The sequence below is a fragment of the Triticum aestivum genome, chromosome 3B (genome assembly GCF_018294505.1).
Source record: "Triticum aestivum cultivar Chinese Spring chromosome 3B, IWGSC CS RefSeq v2.1, whole genome shotgun sequence".
Classification (NCBI taxonomy): domain Eukaryota; kingdom Viridiplantae; phylum Streptophyta; class Magnoliopsida; order Poales; family Poaceae; genus Triticum; species Triticum aestivum.
Genome location: NC_057801.1, coordinates 119,766,849 through 119,773,896, shown reverse-complemented (window position 1 = coordinate 119,773,896; position 7,048 = coordinate 119,766,849).

The window sequence follows — 7,048 nt, the reverse complement described above, 5'->3', positions numbered from 1 at the left end:
AGGAGTTCATAGAGCTCAACCTTCGTTTGGCATTCCCCCAGATCTGCCAACTCATCTGGACGTGTTTGTGGACACCGGACAACAATTGAGTCACAGGCCATCCAACCCGAGGCCTAAAATGACCGAGAAGCATCAAATTTTTGCATTGATTTTTCAAAATTATTACATAGAAAATGGCCCTAAATAAATATTTAGAGCAACCTACAAATCTACTCCTCGCTGGAGTCCGCTTGGTCATCGTCGTTGCTAGTGGAGGTGAGGTCGACGATCCCCGCACAGGACGGTCCTGCCTCATCGCCATTGCGGGCCAGCACAAACAAGGCGCAACTGTCGACATTGGCATCACCACCGTGTTGGTCCGGCGCTCATTGACCTCTACCTCCAGCTCGTCGAAAAGGTGGTTGCGCTCCACCTGGTGCGGAGTTTCCATCGCTTGCGGTGGATGGTGTGGACGCTATGCATGGAGTCGAGCACCAGTCGTTGCTTGTCGATGATGCCTGGGTCCGCCGCAACCATGATTGCGAAGACAACATCGAAAGCGCGCTTCACCTCCAGCTGATCCTCCGCCACCCGGTGCTCCTCACCCGCCTCTGATAGCACTTGGTTGTAGTGTTTCTCAATTGCAGTAGGGTGAACCCGAACACGAGCAACTCTGATCCTACACTAGCGTGGGCGCCTGCTCCTCCTATGTCGCTTCCTTCAACGCAATCTCCGCCATCGCCATGGGGTCACGCTCATCCTCCCCTCCCCCCTCCATCTTCAAGCCATCTGAGCTCTGGTCCGAAGAGTTCAGAGGTTTATACCTCATTGGACAAATTAGAAGCATTAGATGTAGACAATCGTATGGCTGATGTTGTTCAAATCCACCTCATTTCATATTAGGTATTAAGTGGAGATGTGATGTTTCGATGAACCTTTTTAGCGGTGTGAATTTTGTTGGGGAACGTAGTAATTTCAAAAAAAATTCCTACGATCATGCAAGATCTATCTCTAGGTGATGCATAGCAACGAGAGGGGAGAGTGTTGTCTACGTACCCTCATAGACTGAAAGTGGAAGCGTTATGACAACGCGGTTGATGTAGTCGTACGTCTTCACGATCCGACCGGTCCTAGCACTGAAGGTATGGCACCTCTGCGATCTGCACACATTCAGCTCGGTGACGTCCCATGAACTCTAGATCTAGCTGAGGTTGAGGGAGAGTTTCTTCAGCACGACGGCGTGGTGACGGTGATGATGAAGTTACCGGCGCAGGGCTTCGCCTAAGCACTACGACTATATGACTGAGGTGGGAATATGTGGAGGGGGGCACCGCACACGGCTAAACAATCAACTTGTGTGTCCTAGGGTGCCCCCCTGCACCCGTATATAAAGGAGCAAGGGGAGGGGGCCGGCGACCTCATAGGGTGTGCCCCAAGGGGGGGGGGAATCCTACTCCAACGAGGAGTAGGTTCCCCCTTTCCTAGTCCAACTAGGAGGGGAAGGAAAGAGGAGGAGGGGAGAAGGAAAGAGGGGGCCGACCTCCCAAGACCTAAACCAATTTGGTTTGGGCCTAGGGGGCGCCCCATAGCTCCCTTGTTGCCCTCTATTTCCACTAAGGCCCATTGACCCCCCCCCCCCCCCGGGGGGGGTCTGGTAACCTCCCGGTACTCCGGTAAATGCCCGAACTCATCCGAAACCATTCCGGTGTCCAAACATAGTCGTCCAATATATCAATCTTTATATCTCGACCATTTAGAGACTCATCGTCATGTCTGTGATCACATCCGGTACTCCGAACAACCTTCGGTACATCATATCACATAAACTCATAATACCAATCATCATCGAATGTTAAGCGTGCGAACCCTACGGGTTCGAGAACTATGTAGACATGACCGAGACACGTCTCCGGTCAATAACCAATAGTGGAACCTGGATGCTCATATTGGTTCCTACATATTCTACGAAGATCTTTATCGGTCAAACCGCATAACAACATATGTTGTTCCCTTTGTCATCGGTATGTTACTTGCCCGAGATTCGATCGTCGGTATCTCAATACCTAGTTCAATCTTGTTACCGGAAAGTCTCTTTACTCATTCCGCAATACTTCATCCCATAACTAACTCATTAGTCACAATTCTTACAAGGCTTATAGTGATAAGTATTACCGAGAGGGCCCAGAGATACCTCTCCGAAACACGGAGTGACAAATCCTAATCTTGATCTATGCCAACCCAACAAACACCTTTGGAGACACCTGTAGAGCACCTTTATAATCACCTATTTACGTTGTGACGTTTGGTAGAACACAAAGTGTTCCTCCAGTATTCGGGAGTTGCATAATCTCATAGTCTGAGGAACTTCTATAAGTCATGAAGAAAGTAGTAGCCATGAAACTAACATGATCATAATTCTAGCTAGCGGATGGGTCATGTCCATCACATCATTCTCCTAATGATGTGACCCCGTTGATCAAATGACAACACATATCTATGGTTAGGAAACATAACCATCTTTGATTAACGAGCTAGTCAAGTAGAGGCATTCTAGGGACTATATGTTTTGTCTATGTACTCACACATGTACTAAGTTTCCGGTTAATACAATTCTAGCATGAATAATAAACATTTATCATGAATTAAGGAAATAAATAATAACTTTATTATTGCATCTAGGGCAAATTTCCTTCAGTCTCCCACTTGCACTAGAACAATAATCTAGTCCACATCGTCATGTGATTTAACACCAATAGTTCACTTCTGTATGTGATTTAACACCCATAGTTCACATCGACATGTGACCAACACCAAAAGGGTTTACTAGAGTCAATAATCTAGTTCACATCGCTATGTGATTAGCACCCAAAGAGTAGTAAGGTGTGATCATGTTTTGCTCGTGAGAGAAGTTTAGTCAATGGGTCTGTCACAATCAGAGCCATATGTATTTTACAAATATTCTATGTCTACAATGCTCTGCATGGAGCTCCTCTAGATAATTTCTCCCGCTTTCAATATGTATCTAGATTGAGACTTAGAGTCATCTGGATCGGTGTAAAAGTTTGCATCGATGTAACTCTTTACGACGAACTCTTTATCACCTCCATAATCGAGAAATTTTTCCTTAGTCCTCACTAAGGATAATTTTGACCGTTGTCCAGTGATCTACTCTTAGATCACTATTGTACCCCCTTGCCAAACTCATGGCAAGGTGCACAATAGGTCTGGTACAAAACACAACATACTTTATAGAACCTACGACTGTGGCATAGGGAATGATTTTCATTATCTTTCTAACTTCTGTCGTGGTCGGGCTTTGGGTCTTACTCAACTTTACACCTTGTAATACAGGCAAGAACTTCTTATTTGACTGATCCATTTTCAACTCTTTCAAAAAACTTGTCAAGGTATGTATTCATTGAAAAACTCTTATCAAGCGTCTTGATCTATCTCTATAGATCTTGATGCCCAATATATAAGCAACTTCATCGAGGTCTTTCTGTGAAAAAACTCCTTTCAAACTCTCATTTATGCTTTCCAGAAAATTCTACATCATTTTCGATCAACAATATGTCATTCGCATATACTTATCAGAAAGGTTGTGTCGAATTTCGGGTTCCGATAGACCCTTGAGGTTCGAACGCCGGGGTGCGCGCGGAGATCACACCCCCATCCTACTCATGTCTCACCGCCTCGATGGGATCTAAACTACACGAAGAACAACACAAAGGACACGAGATTTATACTGGTTCAGGCCACCATTATGGTGTAATACCCTACTCAAGTGTGTGGTGTGGTGGATTGCCTCTGGGGTTGATGATGAACAATACAAAGAGAAGAACAGCCTCGCGAGGTCTGTTCTTATGGTGGTGGTGTCCCTTTGGAGGGGTCGATTCGATATGCCTCTATACTATGGTGGCTAGTCCTATTTATAGGGGGAGGCCCTGGGCCTCTTCCCAAATATTGAGTGGGAAGGGCGCCAACAATTGGCCATTTGAAGGGGAACATCTAGTACACTTATCCTGACTAAAGTTGGTCCTCTCCTGCCAAAGACCCTGACGATGACGCTAGCTTGGGCTCCACGATGACCTCCATTCTGACGCCCTGCTGGTCTTGGTCTTGTTGCACCGAAATGGTGGCCTTTGCTTGATACCCTTGCCTGCACTTGCCCCCTTTGCACCAAAGGGGAAACAAGGACTCTGTGCAGGCCGGCGCCCGCCTGGCGCCCACCTGGCCCTGGTCGTCATGCCTTGCATCATGGGCACCTCATGAGGTACCCCGCCTTGATCCCTCCGCCTCCTCGCGAGCCAGCCTGACGAGGCCGTGCCTGGGGAAGCCTCCTGTCGTCCTTCCCCGTGAGGCTTGGCCCCACGCGAGGGTCTTGAGCAAGTGTCGTTGAAGATGGGCCGTACTGGGCCATTCCTCGAGCCACGCCGCAGGCCGCAGGCAGGCAAGTCTGGGTACCCCCGTTCCCAGAACGCCGACAGTAGCCCCCGGGCCCAAGGCACGCTCGGACATGGCTTAGCAGAGAAGCGAAGAAGAAAGTGTGAAGCGCCGCGGGCCCCAAGATCCTATGGCCTTGGGAGCCGCGTGGCGGTTGATTGGACGTGGGCGTCCCGGCTCCCCCACGACGTCTCGGTAACTACATGATTTGACAAGTCCCTGCATGCAAAATGGGTCATGATTACCTGTGATCGTGGAGGCCGTCGGTTGGCCTCCCTCGGAAATATGTACGGAATGGCGTGAGCCCCTCCGGTTCATCCCTCCTTGCTACCCTATGTCTTCTTCTCGGCCGCTCGCCGTCCTCATGGCTCTGCCGAAGAGGTTCTCTGCCGCGGAGAAAGGGAAGGCTCGCCAGGAAGGGCCCGGCTCCCCTCCGACCAAGCGCGGCCGGGGCCGTCCTCGCAAGCACCCCATTGTCCTTGCTGCGGCCTCCCGGGGCCGTGGAAGCAGCCCTCTGCGCAGCGGTAGGCGTTCGGCTGCCATCGAGAGGCATGTTGGGGCTGCACGACCCCCAAGGCCGCGCTTCCGCTCAGCGGAGGTGCTGCCGGAGTTTGTCGTGTGGTCGGCGGACCTGACCGGCACCTGGCTCCAACTTCCCTGTTTCTTCATAGGTGAGCTTCTGGCTGGTGCCCCAGGCGGCCTTTGGCTTCAGGCAGATGGTTGCTGCAGCAGGGCCTCTTGGGCTACTTTGGAGGTCTCCACCGCCGGGGAGGCGGCCTTGACCCGTGGCTGGCAAACATTTGCCCGCACGCGCGCCCTGCGCCGGTGTTGCACTCTGCTTCAAGTTCGACGGTGACACCATCCTCTATGTGAGGGTGTTCGGGGAAGACGGCCGCCACGCCGGATGCTGCCCCAAAGACGATGACCGCGGCCGCGCGCCCAGCCCCGGTGTTGGTTGGGGTGAAGGGGGCGGAGGGCGCGCGAGCAGTAGGGCCCGAGATCCACCAAGCTCCGGCGACTCTCCTTCAGGTAGCAGCTCCTCCAGTGGTGGTCGCGACCAGCCCCCTCGTTGCCGCCCTCGTCTGGGAGAGGGCAGCGGGTCGGCCCGCCGCCACGCTCCGGTGAAGCGGAAGGCGGAATCCAGCTGAGCTCCGGAGGCGGCACGAGCCTTCGTTGAGAGTAGGCGCCGAGCGAGTCATTCCCCCTTTTGCCTTCCTTTCTTTCCTGCGCAAAAAGAATGTAATCCGTTGCCCCGAGAGGGGTGCTGAACCGTTGTTGTTTTGATTGGTGTGTTGTTTCCTCTGCTTATGCATGATGTTTTCATTCTGTGTGTCTATGCGTGGAAATCACTTATCTTAGGGGGCTCGTCGCGGCCCTCGCCTCCCGAGGCCAGTGCCTCGTCCTGCACCTTGTGTCCTGCAGAGTTTAGTCAGCAGGGGTAGTCTCCAAACTTGGTAGTGAGGGGAACCAACCCAAAACCCCGCGATCGCCTCGCGATGCCCGTGGGGCACGGACTGGGAGGGGTGCTCCCGCAACAGGCTCGAATCAAGGAAGTTCCAAATTACTGGGCAAAAAAATGCTCGCGAGGGTGCCCACCCCCCTCGCGAGACCTTGCGCGGGAGAGAACGAGACGAATAAGTGAAATGAGAGAGTCGCGAGCTCGAAATGGCAACAGCTTTAGAAAAACTTCAAATAGGAACAAACACGCCAACTGCAGAAAGCAAATGAAAGAAGCCGCGTCCGGCACCTAGTCTAGTCTTCGACGTCTTCTCACTAGTGCGGAGCTAAGTGCTACCACTGGGCGTGGGCGGGAGCCCCCGAGGCCCATGGCGGCACTCCGGAGACTCCAGGGCATGTACAACCCCACTCATTATTACGTAAGAGTGTCACGGGCGGCGAGCTTCACAGGCGTTTGCCTTCTTCACAGGCACCAGGCCTTTTCCAAAACACAGCTTCTTCACAGGCACCGGGCCTTTTCCCAAAACACAGCTTCTTCACAGGCATTCGCCTTCTTCACAGGCACCGGGCCTTTTCCCAAAACACAGCTTCTTCACAGGCATTCGCCTTCTTCACAGGCACCGGGCCTTTTCCCAAAACACAGCTTCTTCACAGGAATTCGCCTTCTTCACAGGCACCGGGCCTTTTCCCAAAACGCAGCTTCTTCACAGGCATTCGCCTTCTTCATAGGCACCGGGCCTTTTTCAGGGGTAAAATCTTCGGAGGTGTTGGATGTTCCACGCGTTCTGGATGGGCACCCCCTCCTGGGTCTTCAAGCGTGCGGAGACGGGCCTGGAAACATGAACAGCCTTAAACGGGCCCTCCCACATGAGAGAGAGCTTATGCAGCCCCTCCTGGGAGAGAACCCGTCTGAGCACGAGGTCTCCTACCTCGAGAGTCCTGGGGCGGATGTTGCAGTAGTGGTATCGCCGTAGTGCTTGTTGGTACCTTGCTGCCCGCAGGGCAGCTTCTCGGCGATGCTCCTCCCCCAGCAAGAGATCCATCCCCCGCATGGCGTCCTGCTGCGTCTCGTCGAACGCTAGGACCCGCGCGGAACGATGTCAGACCTCGTGAGGGAGAACGGCTTTAGATCCATAAACCAGAAAGAACGGGGTCTCGCCAGTCGACT